The following is an 18939-nucleotide window of genomic DNA, read 5'->3' as shown; positions in this document are numbered from 1 at the left end:
TGCAAAATCCCAAACCCCAGACTGTGGTTTGGGGCTGTACCTGTGGCTCACGTAGTAGAATGCCTGTCTAGCAAGTACAGGGTCCTGAGTTCCAAGCCAGGGCCACCAAACTCTTCCCCACAACACATACACACAAGATCGGTGCACCTCTTGCAATCTCCTTGTGTCTGTGAGGATGTTGTCTATAGTGTGTGTGCATATGTATGTGTGTGTGTGTGTGTGTGTGTGTGTGCATGCGCGCATGTGTGGTGTGCATCCATCCATCAACTATGCATTGCTTTTCCCTTATTGGAAGGGTGCCTTACTCACCCCCTTAGCAACACAACCACAGCCCATCTGGAACTGGCCGAGTCTGGGAAGCAGACATCTCAGCCCAGGGTCTGGGGTCTGTGAGCCAAATCTGCAGCTGCCCCTCTGAGTCCCAGCCCCCCTCCTTCCTCCCCCACCCCCCAACAGCCTGAGGCAGACATTGGCTCACGCTGTTCCCAGCCGAAGAGCCTGGGTGTTCACTCCGGTCACGCTGGGAAAACACGGCCTCCGCCCTGGTTCTGACCTCATGTCCAGGCTCCAAGGCTCTTCCCCTAGGTGTGGCGAAGGGGACCAGCCGCCCTGGGAGGTTATGTTTGCTGCCGGTGGCACACAGAGGCCCCTGGAGACCGCTCAGCGTCCAGCTTCTCCTTCCCAATCGCATGGAGCATCTTTATTCTAAGACAATACATCTTCAACCAGCTGCTGAGATTCCTCAAAGGTTAAAGCCACCTTCTGTGTATTAGAGGGGTCCCCCTCCACCCCGCATTCACCCCCCCCCAGGGGTGAGGCCCATGGCAGCCCAGACAGAACCTCCCCCCCAACCCACCCACCCTGGTGGGGAGGGCGGCGCAGCTGGACGGAGGAGTCCCTGTGGGCCCTCCGCTGGCTGGAGTCTCTCTGAAAGTAGAACTGGCCGGCAGGCCTGTTGCATAACCCCGAGCCTGGACAGAGCGCGCTGCTCCTCCCGGGGCCCAGTGCATGTGGAGGGAGAGGCGCAGAGTCCTCGTGGGCCGTGGCCAGCTCCGGTGGTGGCAGTCATCCATGCTCAGTGAACAGAGTTCTGGAATGAGCACACGCTTCATTGGGTCAGATACAGGGTCCACATGGAACTGAGTGCCGTGTGTGTGTGCGTGCACGCACGAACGTGTGTTTGTGTATGTGATGGTACACACAGAGTCTGTGTGCATGTGTTAGGCACCGCACAAAGGAATCCCCCCCCCCAGTCTGTGTGTGGCAGGGACAAGGCTGGCCTAGGCTGCCCTGGGTCACTCAAGTGGCAGAACACACGCCAGCTAGGAGCCAAACGCTCCACTAGGCCTTTGACATTTGCAGATAGAACTTTCTGGAACTTATTCTGTTGAACTCCCTTTCAGAAATGAGTGAGTATGCACCTTATGGTGGTTCACACACACACACACACACACACACACACACACACACACACAGTAGGTGCTGTGTCTTCTAGTTAGTAAAAGAGAAGGAAACTGAGCCTTAAGCTGTGGATTCACGATTTGAATCTAGAGCCAGCCCTGTGCTGAGCCCACGCTCCTTGTTAGGCACAGTGCGGTCACGAGCCAGGTGCCACCAGCCGTCTGGCTCTGTGGCTGAGGCCGCCATGGCCCGGCCGTCCCCGCTCGGTGGTGCGTGTGTCTGCAGCTCTGGCTGCGATGGGGCTGGGCCCCGGGACTTGCACAGCGAGAACTTCCACCTCAGCAGTTGACTCTGTACTGAATGAAGCTTGCCGGTCCCCATTCTCGACTCTTCCCGGGATATCTGTTCTGGGATGGTGGTTGGAACTGGGGAAGCAGAAATGCTACAGTGGGTAAGCACATGCCCTGCAAAACCTCTCCGCTCCCTGGAGCTTTGACGCTTTATCCCTGAGCAGTCTCCATGTGACACCCCAGCCCCAACCTCCCTGAGCTGCAGGCCCGGCATGTGTTAAACTTCCCTCCGTCAGTCTAACCTTGGTGTGCGGTGCTGGCGCTTGGATTCTGCTACAGAGCTCTGGTCACATCAGAAAACACAATTGCTGCCTTTTCAGATCTGGAGTCCTTTCCCCATCTGTCTCTCTGTCTGTCTGTGACCGTTTTCTTCTGCTCGTCTATTCCTTTGCTATGATCCCTGCAGGTGTGGTAATGAGCCAGTACTCTCCACCCCAGAAATAATCCTGTCCATCACGAGCATCTACAGAATAAATAGGCTCAGGCCGGGCGGCCCAGCCTCTCGGCCCTCTCTGCCGTCCTAGGCTGGTTCTTCGTGCCCTTCTGCAACCGAAGGCAGGCGTGTAGCCGGGTGTGCTTACCACACAACCCAATCTCACCCCAGGTCTGCTGGAGGAACCCTGGATCACAGGTGTCAGCTGGAAAGGAGGATGGAGTCTGGTGCACCACGGGGGAGTTTCAGACTTGGGAGAACACAGACTTGCCTGGAAAATCCAAGTACAGTTTCACAGTCAGGAGATGTGTTTAAAAATAGAAGCGCACCATCGTTCACGTAGCAAAGGGCGAGCATTTTGTTTCCGGTCATTTGGTCCAAGCACGGGTAGCTGCTTTTGCCGGCAGCTGTCTCGTCTCCTTTCGGGTGATTTTTATTTAAATGGGTGCCCTTGGTCTCCTGAACACTTCTTTTAATTAAGTATTCAGTAGACAGTAAAGATGGGAAGTATCCGAGGCAGGGGACGCAGAGATTAGATCTCAACGCACTGTGAAATGAACGGCAGGGCCGTGATGTCAGCGTGTGCCAGGCCGCCATGCTGACCCTGTGAGACCCCAGGACCCATTCATCCATCATCCCAGCTACTCAGCAGGCTGAGATCTAAGGATCACCGTTCAAAGCCAGTCCAGGCAGGAAAGTCCTTGGGACTCTTATCTCCAATAAGCTACTCAGAAAAAGCCAGAAGTGCCACTGTGGCTCAAGTGATAGAGTGCTAGTCTTGAGCACAAAGAGGTCCAGGGACAGAGCCCAGGCCCTGAGTTCAAGCCTCCAAGATTGGCAAAAACAAATAGCAACAACCACAGCTGGGCTTGGTGGCCCATGCCTATAATCTTAGCTGCTAGGGGATTGTGGTCCTAGACCAGCCTAGGGCCACAAAAAGTTCAGAAGACCTCTCAACTGAAGGCTGAGTGCAGTGTGTGCCCACCTTACACCCAGCTACATGAGGAAGCACAGGTAGGAAAATCTCAGCAGTAGGCTGAGGACAAGAAAGGTAAGGAGAACCAAAAGGACTGGAAGGGGGGCAGGGAAGGTTTGTGACTTCAGTGGTAAAGCACCACACTAGCAAACAAGAAATCCTGAGCTCCCACCCTAGTAGCAGAAAAATAATTAATTATTAACTAATTATTAAAGCAAAGCAAGCAACGAGAGGATGGTGGGTGGAGATTCAGGCTCTGGTAGCTGCGGTGCTGTGCTTAGTTCTTGCTCGGTCCAGGGACTTTCCTTCCCCGTTCGTGCTTAGAGAGGATGAGCGAATGAATTCAGCAACAACCCCAGAAGTGCGTCCCAGCCCCCGCCCACACAGCAGCCCCACGCAAGTCCAGAAGGAACGGATTTCGATCATAACATACTGTCTCTACAGTGCAGGATAAAATGTAAAGATTAAACTCTCAAAATCGCCCGCCATTCCCCGGAATCAAACATTTTGAATGGAATTCAGATGCGAAGCCTGAACATTCTCGTGGCTGGAAAGTTGAAGGCTAACCAAGAAGGGGAAAGTTCTGGGTGTGTTTCTTTCTCCAGTCTTAACTTTCCCACTTGCGCCCAGGGCCGGTCCAAGCCTCCCTCTCCCAGTGGATTCTCCATCAGGTGAAACCTCACGAGATCTCCTGCGTTCACGGGCCGACGGGTGCCCAGCTCACAACTGCAGCCCAGCCGTGGAAATCCTTGAATATTCTTTGTAAAAAACATCGATTGCATCGTGGGGCAGCTCTGTGACTTTCCTCAGGCCTCACGCTAGACTGTTACAAATAGGTAATTATAACTCACGTACAGTGAAGTAGAATGAGCTGTAATTCGTGTCATGAGAAAGCATCTTATCTCTCTGCTCTCACGGACAGATGGAGTACTCTCTGTAAAATGGCCCTCTTTAAAATGGGTGTTTTGTGAGAGAGAGAGAAAAAAGAGGCGAGAGAAAGAAAGAGAAGAGAAAAAGGAAGAAAGGGAGGGAGGAACGAATGAATGACTGAATGAATGAATTAGAGCAAAGGAGGAAGATAAGTGAACACGTTATTCTAAGCCAGAAGTTTGTGTCCTTTTTCTTTCAAAGTTACACACAGTTCTTCACCGGACAACACCTAGACATAAGGCAGGAAGTAGAGGCTCCTGGGATGGGGCAGGATTCCATCACACTGCTGAGAATTGTGCCAGTGCAGAATGCCCCGCTAGCATCCGAGTGACAGCGGAGAGCATGGAAACTCACGCTTATAATCCTGGCTATTCAGGTGGCTGAGATCAAGGTCAGCCTGGGAGCAAGGTTAGTGAGAGCCCATCTCAACAGAAGAAGCTAAACAATCCGAGTCTGTGGAAAATCCCCTATGTCACTTGTGGGCAGGGATGCGGAGGGAGAGGGGGAGCGGGAGAATGGGGGGAAGCAAAGCAAGGGGGTGGCATTAACTTATAAAATGGGAACCTCTCCCTACAGCACTGGTGCTTCCTCGGCCTCCCCTTTTTCCTCTGCCCTGTTTCCTTCTTCCTTGTTAATTTTTTCTCCCCCCTCCCCGTTTCTCACGGGAGAGGGAGGGCGAGCTGGTCACCTGAGCCACCACCACGCAGTTACGGTGATGGGACTCTCCATACGAGATGCAGCAGCCAGGCGCATTTTTGTACCCAGCTGTGCTGACCAGCCCTTCGATGGCTCAGGAACAAACAAGTCTCCTCCCGTCCTCCTCTGCTGCTGCCGAGGTTGTAAACTTGGCCAGCCCCGGAAGTAATGAAGGAGGCTTTAAAACCAGCCGGTACCTGTTGGATGTGAGCCGCCCTCCGTCCCTCTGTCCCTCCTGGGAGAATCGGGGTCTGTTCTCAGAGATGGAAGTCCCCGCGATCGGTGAGCTGATGGGTGTTCAGCTGAGGAGCTGCGCCTCCTGCGGTCGGTCCCATGTCCCTGTCCTCTCCCCTGCCTCCCCCACCCCCCGGGCCTGCTGGACATGTCCACCATCGGGGATCTGTGAGCCCTCGATGACGGAATAACTGGCTTTGGTTAAATAATGTTGCTGTTTACGGCCTCTCTGTTTATGAATCCGTTAAAAGCCCTTTTAAGTGAAATTGGATAGACTACAAAGTGTCGGTTTCGTGTGTTTTATTTGCAGTTTAATCAGCGGGATCCAGCTGCCGGCGCGGGGAGCGCCGAGCCGGGGGTTTTTAATTATCCCTGCTTTGCCCGAGTTAGGAATTCCCAGCGGTGCCGTCTCCGCGAAGATGCCAGAAACCGCATTGTTCTTTAATTAGCTGTTGTAATTGTTTCGGTCTAATCTCCGTGATTAGCAGCAACATTAAATACAGCAGGAAGGAGAGGCCGGTCCCCCGCGCTGCCCCCGCGCACACGGTCTCCTCCCTCCTGCCCGGCCCTGTCCCCCAAGCCAGTGCCATCCCAGCAGCGCTGATGGCAAGGGATGGAGCCCAGACGCCGTGAGGCCTGTGGCTTTGGGACTCGGTGGTCAGCTGAGTCACACATGGCATTGCTGCGGCCCGGCGGACGGCCCTGTCCCTCTCAGAGATAGGATTGGCCGCAGTCCCTTGAACAAGGGGTTGTTCGTGAGCATTTCTGTGCCGGAGCCTGAGGAGAGCGCGTTGTACAAAGCGGATGGAGACCCTATCCGCTCAGATGGCAGCATCTACCAGGGGGAGCTCGGAGAGAGTTTAACAGGGGTACTTTCCCTAGTCGAGTGGGTTGGGGGTTTGGGAGGATCTCACAGAGGAGTGTTACCCACCAAGATCCAGTGAGTGAAAAAGAGTTTGTTGGGCAAGGAGGAGTTCCTGGGGTGGAGGGGAGGGCTAGCATGTGCAAAGGTCCTGAGGCAGGTAGGTTTGGATTCTCTAGTTGTTAGCACATTAGAGGCAGGAGAGAATGGTGGACGGGGCCGGGTCTGGATACATGCTCCCTTGAGTGCTTCCTTGTCTCTGAGCCTGCAGAAAGCGACTTCATGGCACCCGCCTCGGTATCCCCAGATCACAAAGGAAAATACTCACAACAGTGACCCTGGGTGGCAGTGAGGATTCCTTTCATTCCTCCACAGTGGGCATCTAGAGCCCGTCCTGACAGATGGAAACGTCTGGAAGCCCAGGCACTGCTAACCCCGCTGGCACTGTCTTCACTCTGATGTCCGACCACACATGGACCCTGTCCATTCGACCTTGGGACTCGGGCTTATTGGCCCTGCGTGTTCTAGGCTGCCTGGAGCTGTCTCTGGTCCGCACCGATGCCCGTAGCTCGAGGTGCTCAGGCTGGGGTGGCCTGGGGGGGCTGTTCGGCCCCCTCGGCCCCCTCTTTGATCTGCTCTGGGGCTTGGGGGGTGGAATTAAGGCAGAGCGCTCCCTGCCCCGTTCCCAGATGAGGCAGACAGTCTTGGGCTGCGCTGTGGGGTGACCCCTTGGGGACAGCTGGACGGGGGACACGGTGGCCTCTGTACTACCTAGGCAACTTGCCGGGAGCCTGTAATCATTAAAAAGGAAAAGCAAAGGAGGGAAGGGAACAGGAGGGCAGGGGAGGGGAGGGCAGGGGAGGGAGGGGAGGGGAGGGCTCCCATGTGGAAGGCTGGGTCCTGGCACCCTGGGGCTGCTGCTGTGCCCAGTGGGGGGCGGAGGAGGGGGCTGGGGCTGGGGACATCCGCCCCTGCCTTGCTGGTCTGGGAGGAAGCGGCCTCCTGCGGACTCCAGACTCCTTGCCCTCCTCCACGCCTGCTCAGCTCTGCCGTGCCTTCCTGCCTGTCCAGCTGTGCAGGCTCCTCTGTCTGTCTGTCTGGCAGGCACCTGTGCATCCTTCCAGCTCCCATCTAGCCTTTCTTTTGCTCTCCTCTCTCTCTCTTTCCCTCCCTCCCTTCCTTCCTTCCTTCCTTCTGCAACGGTGAGGTTTGAACTCAGGGCCTCGTGCTTGCTAGGCACAGGCTCTCTACAGCTGAGCCACGACTCCAGCCCTGCATCAGGTTGTTTTTGAGATACTTTCTCACTTCCCTTTGGGTAACACACCTGACTGTAAACCGTCCACTTTAGGTCCTCCCCTTCGCTCCCCCCCCCCCCATTGCCGCAATTACAGGCATGCACCACCACACCCGACTTCCTTCTCTGAGAAGGAATTGTGGGGACTTTGCTGCCTGGGGCGGCCTGGAAATCCAGCCCGCCTGTCCTCAGTCTCTCGTGTGGCTGGGATGACAGGAGGGAGCCACCGGCCTGGCTTCTAGAAACCCTTCTTTTGATTTCCCAAAGGCTACCGAGTGGTTGGATTCAAAGCTGTGGTCCCTGCTTTCGGGCAGCACCAGCACGGAGAGGGAGCTGGGGAGCAAGGCCTGCTCCCCACCGTGTGAGGACAGAGGGCCTGCCTCGTGGCCGCTATCCCCCGGCGGGGTGCACGGGTCAGGGTCTGCACCCGTAGGGCAGCACGGCACTGAGCAGGAGGTGTGCAGCAGGGGAAGCCAGGGGTTGGCAGACTGTACCTGTGGTTCTTGACCTTGGCAGTTGGGAGTGTTTCTCTGGGAAAGTGACATTAAGGGGTAAGGATTTACTTGGGGAAGAGGAAGCGGCATGTGCAAAGGTCCTGGGGTGAGGGGAGAAGAGGATGATGGGACACAAAGGGGTACTGTGGAGACAGAGAGACACGGAGGAACCCAAGGGGGGCTCAGGACTCGGCGAGGGATTGGAGCTGGGGCTGGAGGCAGAGGGGGTCGATCAAGAAGCCTCCAGAATCAGTGTGGCTGGTTCCTAATTCCACGTGGCTCCTTTCCAGGACAGGGGCTCGAAAGGCTCTCAGCACCGCATTACCTGAGGAAAAATTCTATAGACCGGCAAATACAATGCAACCAACACAGCAGCTTAAACAGCAGCCGGTGAACGTAAGGGCTGTGCCCGTGTTCGTGGTCATACCCCACACGGGAAGGAAAAGGCTTTGCTCGTGGCAAGATGAATGAATGAATGAATCCCTACACTAAATACACCCTGTGTGAGGGCGGGGACCTGTGGTAGATGCTCATGGTAAGCCTGACTGAAGGAATGAGCGAGTGAGCAGAGGATTTGGGGGGGGCTGGCCAGCGTTGAACCCCCATAACCAGTGCTGCTCCGCAGTCCCCAGCCCCGACCCTGCACCCCATAAACCAACAGTGAACTCACTGTCGCCCTCCCTTCATCCGCTCCAGGCTAAAGGCCGCCTGCCCCCCCCTCCAGCCACCCCTGGGGACCTGGGGGACAAAGCCCCACAACTCTGGAACCTCCTGGAGTTCCGCTTGTGCGTTGGCTGATTCATCTCCCCTCCCGCCCCTCCCTTATTCTGGGGAGGGCTTCTGCCTCTTACGGGACAGGGTGAGATCACGCAAACAAAACATCATTGAGGGGCTGGGAAGGTGGCTCAGTGGTAGAGCGCTTGCCTTGCATGCCTGAGGCCCTGGGTTCGATTCCTCAGCACCACATAAGCAAAAAAAAAAGCCGAAAGTGGCACTGTGGCTCAAATGGTAGAGTGCTAGCCTTGAGCTGAAGAGCTGAGGGACAGCGCCCAGGCCCAGAGTTCAGGCCCCACAACCAGACCCAAAAAAAAAAACCATCATTAAGGATCAGCACGGAGGCACAGTGGGTATCTACTTGGACTTGCTGAGATGGGGCCTCCCCCTCGTACAGTGACTGGTGTCAGTAAGTAAGAGTCCTCTGCGTTTTCCAGTCACGGCCGTGGGTCAGGGCCTTGCTTACCAGACACAGTCATGACTTGGATCTGCCCAGGCCTGCCTGGGGAATCCAGAGAGCAGTCAGCCTAACACAGGGAAGAACTTCCGTCAAAGAGATTTCCCGAATGACTTTGCTGTGTGCTGTGGGGGAGCACCACACCCACACTGAGTGTGGAGTTTGGTGTCACCTGTCACAATTTGCACGATTTCTGGTAATGTGTAAATACGGTGGAATGGAAACTCTGGAGGAAGCGAGGGGGCAGGCCTGGAAAGGGGGGAAAGGGGCGACCTCTGGAGTGATGGCATCAGGGAGAAAGTTAGACAGAGGGCTGGCAAACCCGGCCCTCCACTTGCTCTCTATAAATAAAGTTTTATTGGCACAAGCACCGCTCACTTATTTACATGGGACTCCTGATGGCTTTGGCTCTAAGACAAGTTGAGTAATTACAACAGAGATCAAACAGTCTGCAACGCCTAAGATATTTCCCAGCCGGCCCTTTACAAGAATGAACCGTCCTGATTTACAAAGTCCTGCTCCTGGGGCCTAGCTGCTGAGACGCGATCTGAGCGGGCCGGCTCGGGTCCTTGCGCTCAGGGCCGTGCTGGCGTTTGTCTGACCCCAGGGCCTTTCTTTCTGTTTCCGGTCCGGTCCTGAGGACAAGCAGGTAACCCGCAGACCAACGTGGCAGGGGCGTGGTTAACCCGGTGTCTGACGGAGTTGGCTCCTCCTCCACACCAGCCGTTTTCCTGAGCCGATGGGTGTGTGAGTGACTGCCGCCATCATTAATTCCTCCACCTGTCAGGAAGAGCAGCCTCCTCCTCCCTTCTTTATGAGCTCAGGGTCTGCCTGCCACGTGCCTCCCTCCTCATGGAGCCTCTGGCCGTGGCTGCTGGATTGGGGCGGTGGAGAGACGGGGCTACACTGTCCCGGCTACAGATCCCACATACACCTGCTGAGGAGGGAGGGGACGGCTAGAGCCCAAAGTCCCCCCACACAGTCGGCAGGGTGCCCCTACTGCCCAGGGCAAGGGAGGCCGGCGCGGAGGGCTGGACCAGAATTCCCCTGGAGTTGGCAGCAGCCATGGGTGGCTCTAAACTCTGCACCTCAGTTTCCCTACATCTGTAAAGCTAGGACGGGACAGAATTGGATCCTAAGACCAGGATCTGTGAAATGTCCAACACACAATGGCGCCCCCTAGTAGTGCAGGTAGCCGGCGGCCTGGGTTCAAATCCTCACCCTTCTCCTTCCTTGCTTGCTGCCCGTTGGCAACTCTGTCTCTATTTAAATACCTTCAAAATGTGAAGATGGGGTCTCCTTCCGGAGCTCCCCCGGTGGAGTGGGTGTGCTCAGGCCTCTTGCTTGCTGCTTGGTGAGGCCCCAGACTGAAGACAGGCCACTGCTGACCTTCACGGGGTGCTCGGGGCTCAGGCGGGGAGAGGCTCCCAGGAGGATGGAGCCACCGGAGCCGCCAATCGGATCTTTCTCATCCCAAAGCAAAATGTGGATGTCCACTGGATTCTTCTCACTGAGTAGCACACGGCCTAAAGAGTCACAGAAGGTGAAGGGCGTGTGTGCATGTGTGTGTGCGCGCACGCAGGTCTGGCCCACCATGCCCGCCCCCTCCGCGTGCTTCCCAGTAACTGCCACCGGCTTCAGAGTTGACGCTGCTGACAGATATTAAAGAACAATTCACTTATGACAGCTAAACAGCAAAGCATTCGGAGAAAGCAAACTGCATTAACATCTGCTCTCTGGGCTCCATCTGCTCGCTCGGCTGGGCCTCGCCTCCAGGGCCGCGCCTCCCTCCTGCCCTCCCCGGCTCTGGATGCCCAGACCCCCCTCGGGTGCGGGGGAGGTGTGGGGTAAGCCCGGATTGCAGGCAGTCTGGAGGTAGGGGGTCCTGGAATGGACACTGGGTCTGCTGTTCGGTAGCTGTGTGGTTCGGGAGGACCAGTGGCATGTGTGTGCCTCAGTTTCCTCAGCTGTGAAATGGGTGAGCAGGCCCTTGCAGGAGGGGAAGGGGGCGTTGGGTGCGCAGGCCACAGTGTCTGCGTGTCCCTTCTCTTTCCAGTATCTTCTATCTTCCTCCTCCTTCTCTCTCTTCTTTCCCTCCCTCTCTCTTCCTGGGTAAGGGATGGAACCCGGGACCTCGTGCGTGGCATGCAAGTGCTCCGCCACTGAGCGGCATCCACAGCCCGTTTCCTTTTTGACCTTGAGACAGGATGTGCATGCAGCCCAACCTGGCCTCCCATTTGGATCCTCCTACCTCAGCCTCCCGCATAGCTGGGCTTACAGGAATGCACGGCCGTGCCCAGAATTGTTGTCTAGGCTGGCCTTGAACTCTTTTTCCTCTTTTCCATAGTCGGACGCTAAACTGCTCCTTTTGTGCCGATAGTGGGGTGCACACTCCACAACTGGAGCCACACACCCCAGAGCTTGTCCTGAACATGTCTGCGTGTCCTCACTGGGACCCCAGCCGGAGCTGCCCGGGCACCATTTAGTAGTGGGTCTTGGCTGCGGCTGTCCGTCCTGGAGCAGCCCCGTGCCGGCCGAAGCGGCCCTGTCTCCATCTGCCCTCACCCCGTCCCCCTCACACCCGAGTGTTGCGTGCAGCCAGCAAGACAAACCACCTGTTGTGACGGTAGTGTCTGGTCGCCTGTCAGGCACCATTTCTAAACATGTCTTTCTCTTCCTCCCCTGGCCCCTGGCTCCCGGGTGCTGCCCCGGGAGCTACTGACACCACACAGCTGTGAGCCTCTGGCTGAGGGGGAGGGGGGAGAGAGGAGGGGGGAGGGGGGAGAGTCTGGGTCCTTCTGCTTCCTCACCCATAAAATGGAGGTGCCAACAGCCCTGGCATCCAGGCCGCCATGTTCAGTGAGTCATCTCACACCAGGGACCCGGATCACTTGTAGGCACACACAAGGGGGCAGCTCCTAGCACTGTTGTCATTTTGGAAAGTTGGGGTGGCGGGACCCAGGCAGAGGGGTCTAGCCAGGAATTGAGCCTGTCTGGGGAGAGGAGGACGGGGGGGCGGCCAGGAGGCCCGTGCTCTGGGGGCGGGAGGCATCACCCCCTTTCTTGCTCTTCAGCTGGGACAGTCATGGGATAAAGGGGTGCTGACGGGCCCGTGTCTCCCCGAGAGGGGCGTGGGGCGTGTGGAGCCCACTGGGGCTCCTCCCCCCGGAACTAATGACCTCCCGCCTTCAAGGTTCCACGTCTTCCCTCACCCTGGGGACGAAGCCACACCCCGGGCTTAAGATCTAAAAACGACACTTATTAACTAGAAATACAGATACGGGCACTGAAGGGTAGAGACCAGAGCCGAGTCCATTGTCTTTAGTTTCTTCAAAGGATGAGTATTATTCATCCCGAAGTCTGCCGTCCGTTAGTTCACAACGTAAGCTCCACTGTATTAGACATTCTTACACTTGAAAAATAAGAACATTTAAGTCCATTTGAGAAAACCGTTTTAACTATGTGCTTATCCCTTTTAGAAGTCTGTCTGGCAGCCAGGGACGGCCCTGGGGTGTAACCTCGGGGCCCTACACCTGCTACACACGCGTCTGTCATTTGAGCAACGCCCTCACTCCTTTCTGCTCTGGTTATTTTGAGATAGGGCCTCATCTCCCCTTCCCTCCCCCCCCATCCTCCCCTCCAGGCTAGCCTGGATGGTAGGTATGTATCACCATACCATTCCATACCCAGCCTGGAGAGGCAAAGGCAGATTTCCCATCCAGAGCAGTGACTGCAGGGAGCGGGGGAGAGGGGTGTCGTGCACCGAGGTCGCTTGCTGTTATTGAGCAGCAGCCAGGGAGCGTGTTGGGGTTGCTTGACCCCTGGCTGGGAAGGGAAGGCGCCAGGGCTCTCCCACTGGGTGACATCAAGTTGGGAAGTGACTGTCACCAGGCCGTGCGCTCTGAACTCTGGGCCTGGGCGCTGTCCCTCAGCTCTTCAGCTCAAGGCGAGCGCTCTACCCCCTTGAGCCACAGCGCCACTTCCAGTTTTCTGGTGGTTTATTGGAGAGAAGAGTCTCACGGACTTTCCTGCCCGGGCTGGCTTTGAACCGCGATGCTCAGATCTTGGCCTTCTGAGTAGCTAGGACGACAGGCGTGAGCCACGGCACTATTCCTCTAATTCCCCCCAACACCCCTCCACTCTCGTTCTCTGATAGACAGCCGTCCCCGTCACCATGACCAGAAGTGCCCACGGCACACGGGAAGCAGAGGACGGCAGGCGGGCCCCGGCGGGAGCTTGGCCAAGGAAGGAATGATGTGCCAAGGCCGGGTGTGCCAAGGCAAACACAGGCCCATAAAGGAGATTTAGGGGAGACAGCACCACGGTCGTTTGTCCTTCCACGTCGTAGAAGTAATTTATTAGCAGCTGCCAGCAAGGCTCCGTTCTGACCTGGCATGGCGGGCGATTTTAGGAGCTTTCTTCTCCCTCCCGCGCCCCCCCCCCACTCCACCCCACACAGCCCGAGCTCTGAGATGATATAAATTAATTGGGTTTGTGTGCGCATAGTCGTGTGTCTCCATTTCCTTATTTCTGGCGGCCATCCTCCTGTCTGTCTGGGCTCCGTGAGCATTCCTGGCCCTCCAGCCAGAAGAACAAAGCCCATTGCTGTATGCGGAGGGGGGGGTGGCTGGGGGCGAAACTCCAGCAGTGGACGCAGCGGAGAGCGGAGCAGGGTGGCCAGCAGTCCCTCAGCTGGCCCTCTATGCACTGACCACCCTGGTGCAAAGATCTGGCCCTCAGTGATGAGTTCCTCCCCGGGCGGACGTGTCACCCCCTGAGGGTCATTGTGAAAACACAGTTTCTCTCCGTGTCAGTGGGTGAGTCCGACCCAGCTCCTCAGCTGGCCGGGCTCAGGCTGCTCCCTCCGGGGAAGCGGTGCCCACCCTGTCTGCCCAGGGCCAGCGTGGGTTCCCCGGGGACCACGGGGTCGCTGATGTCACCAGGCCTTCAGCACACACCAGGATGACTGCACGGGGTGAACAAGCCAGTGTGGGCCGTGGCTCAGGAGACTGTTCAGTTGGGTGAACCCCGACCTGTTTCTTAAGACCGTTTTCTTTACTCGTGTATTTGTTTGCTAGTTTCTGCCACCAAGCTCATTGTGCATATTTAAGGTTTTTAGCAGGAAGTCGGGGACCGAGGCAGATGCACCTCATTTCTTGCTGAGAAGGAGCTGTCATCTCCGTGACGTGTTTGCAGCCAAAATCTACTGATTTAACGAAAGTCCTGCTACAACGTTGCTCGATTAACGTTAGTCCCGTGCTCTTCATGAGCTCCACGATGCCTCGCGTCTGCCGTGTGGTATTCTTTGGCCTCCAGCCCCCATACGCTCACTCTATGAGTATTTGAGCTTAGAAAACAAGATCCCAGAAGTCAGGTGGAGAGGTCCACACTTGTAATCCCAACACTCTGGAAACTGAGGCAGGAGGCTCCTGAGTGTGAGGCTAGCCTGGACTACATAATGAGACCACCTCAAAAAATAAAGGAAGTGGAGGGGCTGGGAAGGTGGCTCAGTGGTAGAGCGCTCGCCTTGCATGCATGAGGCCCTGGGTTCGATTCCTCAGCACCACATAAGCAGAAAGAGCCGGAAGTGGCGCTGTGGCTCAAGTGGTAGAGCACTCGCCTTGAGCTGAAGAGCTGAGGGACAGCGCCCGGGCCCAGAGTTCAGGCCCCACAACCGACAAAATAAATAAGTCAAAAGGGAGGGGAGGGAAGGGAAAGGGGGGTCCACACAATGGGAGTCCTGCAGTATTTCTCTTCCCGAGCTGGCTTAGCTCACTGGGCTGATGTCCCCAGGTCACTGGGGCTGCACCCATTATCCGGACTCTTTTTCATGGACAGGGCAGACCTGTGCTGTTGCATAGACACGGCTCTTTTGTGCTACCTCTGCCTCCTTGCTTCCCCGCATCTCCACACCACATTGTAAGCTGCCTTGTAGGTGGGCATGGAAAGACCCAGAAGGTTTGGATCCACATTGTCCCTGGCCCTGGGGGAAGGCCCATGCCCTGGCACTCAGCTAGCTGCCACTGGGCTTTTGACCTAGGACTCCGGCCCAGGCTGCGTGGCCTGACCAAGGACAGTGTCATTCATCCACAGGCTGGACGCTGGCTAAAGTGGTAGGCACACGTTTAGTTAGGAATTGACTGTTAACCAGAGGGAGATGGAGGGAGAAGGACGTAGCAGGAATTACACTCCAGGTTTGTCCAGAGGCGGCTGGGCCTTTCCACAGGGAAAGAGGGGAACGTGGGGCTCAGAAGAGTCAGGAAGTGGAAAGTCCCACACTGCAGGAAAGCTGCCTGGGTTTGCTCACCAGTGCTGGTGGACGCCGGGTTTCTACCCAGGCACAGGAAGATGCACCCGCCTTCCGGTGTTGGCTGGAGAAAGCTCATTTGGGGGGTAACCTTGAGTTTTTCTCAGGCAGGTGCTTCAAGGAGAATCGGGTCACAGACACAAGGCCTTGGGCAGCTAGAAACTGTGCTCCTGTCCTGGTTGAGTCTGGACAGAACTAGGCTGAACTCGTGGAGGAGGAAGAGGCTCAGGGCCCTGCCGGAGTCTGAATGGAGCCCCGTGGTGACCTCTGTCAGTGTCTCCCTCCTCTCAAAGCCAGTTCAGGGTTTTGGTTCCTGCTGCTTTGTTCCCATTCACATCTGCATGAGTACCCCAGTTCTAGTCTTCTTCCTGTTTTCTTTTTTTCTTTTTGTCGGTCATGGGGCTTGAACTCAGGTCCTAGCTCTATTGCTCCAGGCTAGCACTCTACCACTTAAACCACAGTGTTATTTCTGGGGGGGTTTTTGGTGGTCAATTGGAGGTAAGAGTCTCAGGGATTTTCCTGCCTGGGCTGGCTTTGAACCGGGATCCTCAGAGCTCAGCCTCTGGAGTAGCCAGGAAGTAGTCATCTTCAGGCGTGAGCCACCGGCGTCCAGCTCTCTGTGGGTTCTTACTGCACATCGAATTGACATCTCAGAAATGGGACGAGGAGGCTGGGATTCAGTTGTGTCTGGGTAGAAATCCATCCTGAGGTCTCAACATCAGAAACCAGGGGCAAAGGTAGGAATAGACCCAGGCACAGACAGAAAGGCAGCGGGGTCACGACCCCCACCACGCTTGGATCCATGCCATGCCTAGCATCTTCCACCCGATGGGACTGGACGAGGAATGGGCACAAGGCTGAACAGAGATGGAGGACATCATCGTATTTAATTCTTCATCTGGAATAAAAATGGATGGCAGGACAGCTGTGAGGGAAGGCAGCAGCCGAGCAATTAGGGTTTTGGAGCTTGCACGCAAAACATTTGAATGTGCAATTATTGTAATAGGTCCATTAAAATAAAATAAGTCAAAGGGCGGGCATGAGCACAAGCAACCCAAGGTGAGAGAGTTGGATGGTGGGTAAGAATAAAAGGGGCAGGGCCAGTTCATCAAAATAGAGAATTCACCAGCACCTCCATCTTCTGCACAGAGACCATCAGATGAGTTGGGTTGTCCTTTTTCCTCTTGTGTTGGGCAGTAGGCCTGTTCCAGAAGTTTCAGATATGATCATGGTCCCCAGAGCACCGGTGAGGTGGCCGCTCCACACCGTCATCTCCTCGTGTTCCCGATGAGGACTCGGAGAGGGACATGAGCACTTCCCTCCTGTTGGCTCTCCTTGGTCATCTTCATGTCCTTCCCTTGCTCCGCTGATTCCCAAAGCACCAGAGCTCGTCCAAGCCTGGGGCGCGTGATGCTTTGGGGGGTGTCTCATGTGTTCAGGTGCACTGATGCCTGCTGAGGGTCTGGTGCCAAGCCTGGAAACCTCCCATGGTTGGCTTCTGAGCAGGGACAGGAATGTGGAGAGTGTGGGTGTCTGGATGGTGGGTTCTGGAGGAGAGGAGAGGAAAGTTCTTTCTTTGCACCTTGGGGTTCAGATGGAGAATTAGGGAGGCTTCTTGGTGGATGGGTTCGTGTAACAAGTACTTTGTTAAAGAGTGGATATTCTTTTAGGTTATTAAATCTCACAATAGCAACCACATGGAGGACTTCTGGGGGGAGGTTTTGCTGGGTGAAATGAGTCAGGGGAGTATTCGTAGCTTACGTTTCTGAAGCAGAAACTGTAACACTCAAAGAGCTGAACGGAGGAGGGAGCAGGAGGAGGGAGCAGGAGGAGGGAGGCTTCGGGAGCTGCTAATCAAAGGGCATCAAGCTGCCGTTGCGCAACCACCCTCCTAGTTGGCAGCACTGTAGTAGATACTGAAAACACGGGTTGACAGGGTAAAGCGCATAAATCAAATTGTTTGATTTTATTCAGAATGATTTTCTTGAAAAGAGTGAGGTGGGAAAACGAGAGAGAGAGAAAGAGCGAGGGGGAAGGGGGGAGGAGGTCCTGTGACTAGGAACCAGCGTTGACCTGGAGGTGACAGATATCCTCAGGCCCCCAGAGGTTGCCTGAAACTCACTGAGACTTTCCTAGAAGCTATTAGGTATCTATGATGTCTTCAGTCCAGAAGACAAGTCCCTTCTTCTGACACCAGAATCGTTCGGCTTCCCTCAGCAGCCGGGGAATATCCGAGGCAGGCGGGAGGTGGCAGGGCCATGCTGAGCCCAGCCTTCCCTTCCCTCCCCTCTGCTGCCCCCCCTGCAGTGGCCTCCCTCCCCCAGCCACACACTGTGCGGCGGGTTGAGATGGATGACGGTGCCATCCCGATACTACGCATTTGCCATCGGCCGCTCTGGGATTGTCAGCTCAGCTTCATTGGCTGTGGCGGATGCAGAGAAATGATGGCCGGGTTTCCCCGCATCTCCTGGTGACGTTTCGTCAGAAACTGGTACAGAATGTCCGCCTTCGAAATAGGGAGCTTCTGGACGTTTTCTGCTCAGGGACCCAACTCGGGAGTGACAACAAGGAAGGATTTCGATCTGCCCTTGCGCTTGGAGCTGGGCCCGTGTGTTAGTCAGGGTGAGCTAGGCCGTGCTGCAGTAACAGAGCTCTCCCGCCCCACCCCATGTGTGTGGTTTGAAGCAGATTTGAAGGAGATTTCTTGGCCTTTGGTTGCTATAAGAGGAGGGTGAAAAAAATCTGAAATAGATACTGGAAAGGAAAGGAGAAAAGCTGAGTTTTGCTCATGGTTTCGGAGGTGTGAGTCCAGGGTTGGGTGCTGCTTTGGGGCCTGCGGTGAGGCAGTTCAGGCGGTAGAGAAACAGCTCCCTGCCTCCCGGCAATGGGTAGTAGAAACAAGAGAGAGGAGAGAGGGCCGGGACTCGACGCACCCTCCCTTTGCAGTACTTCATCCTCCGGGCCTCCCAGCTCCTGTGGCCTTGTGTTCGGCAGTCCCTGCTCCCTGTCCTCTCCCTCTGGGGCCGTGACCCCATGGGCCACTGCCCAGCCTTGACATGGAGTTGAGCTGGAGTCCTCCTCCACCTACGGAAGACCTTTGGCCGTATGTAACCTTGTGGCATGACGCAGCCTGTGGTAAAGAAGGGGACAGAGTGGTGGCGTAAACCGTGTTCTCTGCCTCCTATCCTCACCTCAGGATAGGAAGTATTAAGGCCACAATTCTACCCTCCTTTAAAAAAAATAAATGAAAAGTAACTGGGTGCTAGGGGCTCATGCCTGTGATCGTACCCACATGGGAGGGGAAGGTTGGGAGGATCACAGTTCGAGGCTAGTCTAATTCAAGACCCCATCTCAATTGCTACCTGGATGCAGTAGTGTGCACCTGTCTTCCTAGCTAAGTGAGTAGTGTAATAGGTGGATTGGGATCCAGGCAGGCCTGGGCATACGTGTGAAACTGCTCGTTCTTTCTGACCAAAGCCTCGGGAATGAATGCCAAGCAGAAGGAAGGGGCATGTTCCAGAAGCTATTCAAGGCACCTGACCCAGACTTTGAATACCAGGGACTCTCCATTGTGGTCAGCAGCTGAACAGGGGGGACAGTGTGACAGGTCTCGGGGTTTGCCTTCCTCCTGAGCCGTGCAGCCAAGTTCCTTCTGCACAGGCTCTATAGGTTCCCTTCAGGGAAAAAAAAAAAAAGCCAAAGCCTCTTTGATTTCCACAGAACCAACAGTG

The 18939-nt window shown here is 55.8% G+C and overlaps 1 protein-coding gene across 1 annotated transcript in view; it reads left to right on the top strand.

The window, feature by feature from the left end:
* Positions 1-18939, top strand: part of Xylt1 (xylosyltransferase 1) — a 95851-nt gene that overhangs the window by 12841 nt on the left and 64071 nt on the right. The window lies entirely within an intron of this gene.

This window comes from Dipodomys spectabilis, unplaced genomic scaffold (assembly GCF_019054845.1).
Source record: "Dipodomys spectabilis isolate Male_0828 unplaced genomic scaffold, ASM1905484v1 ptg000231l, whole genome shotgun sequence".
Classification (NCBI taxonomy): Eukaryota; Metazoa; Chordata; class Mammalia; order Rodentia; family Heteromyidae; genus Dipodomys; species Dipodomys spectabilis.
Note: the sequence above shows the minus strand (reverse complement) of the source record. Positions and strands in the feature narration are given on the sequence as shown.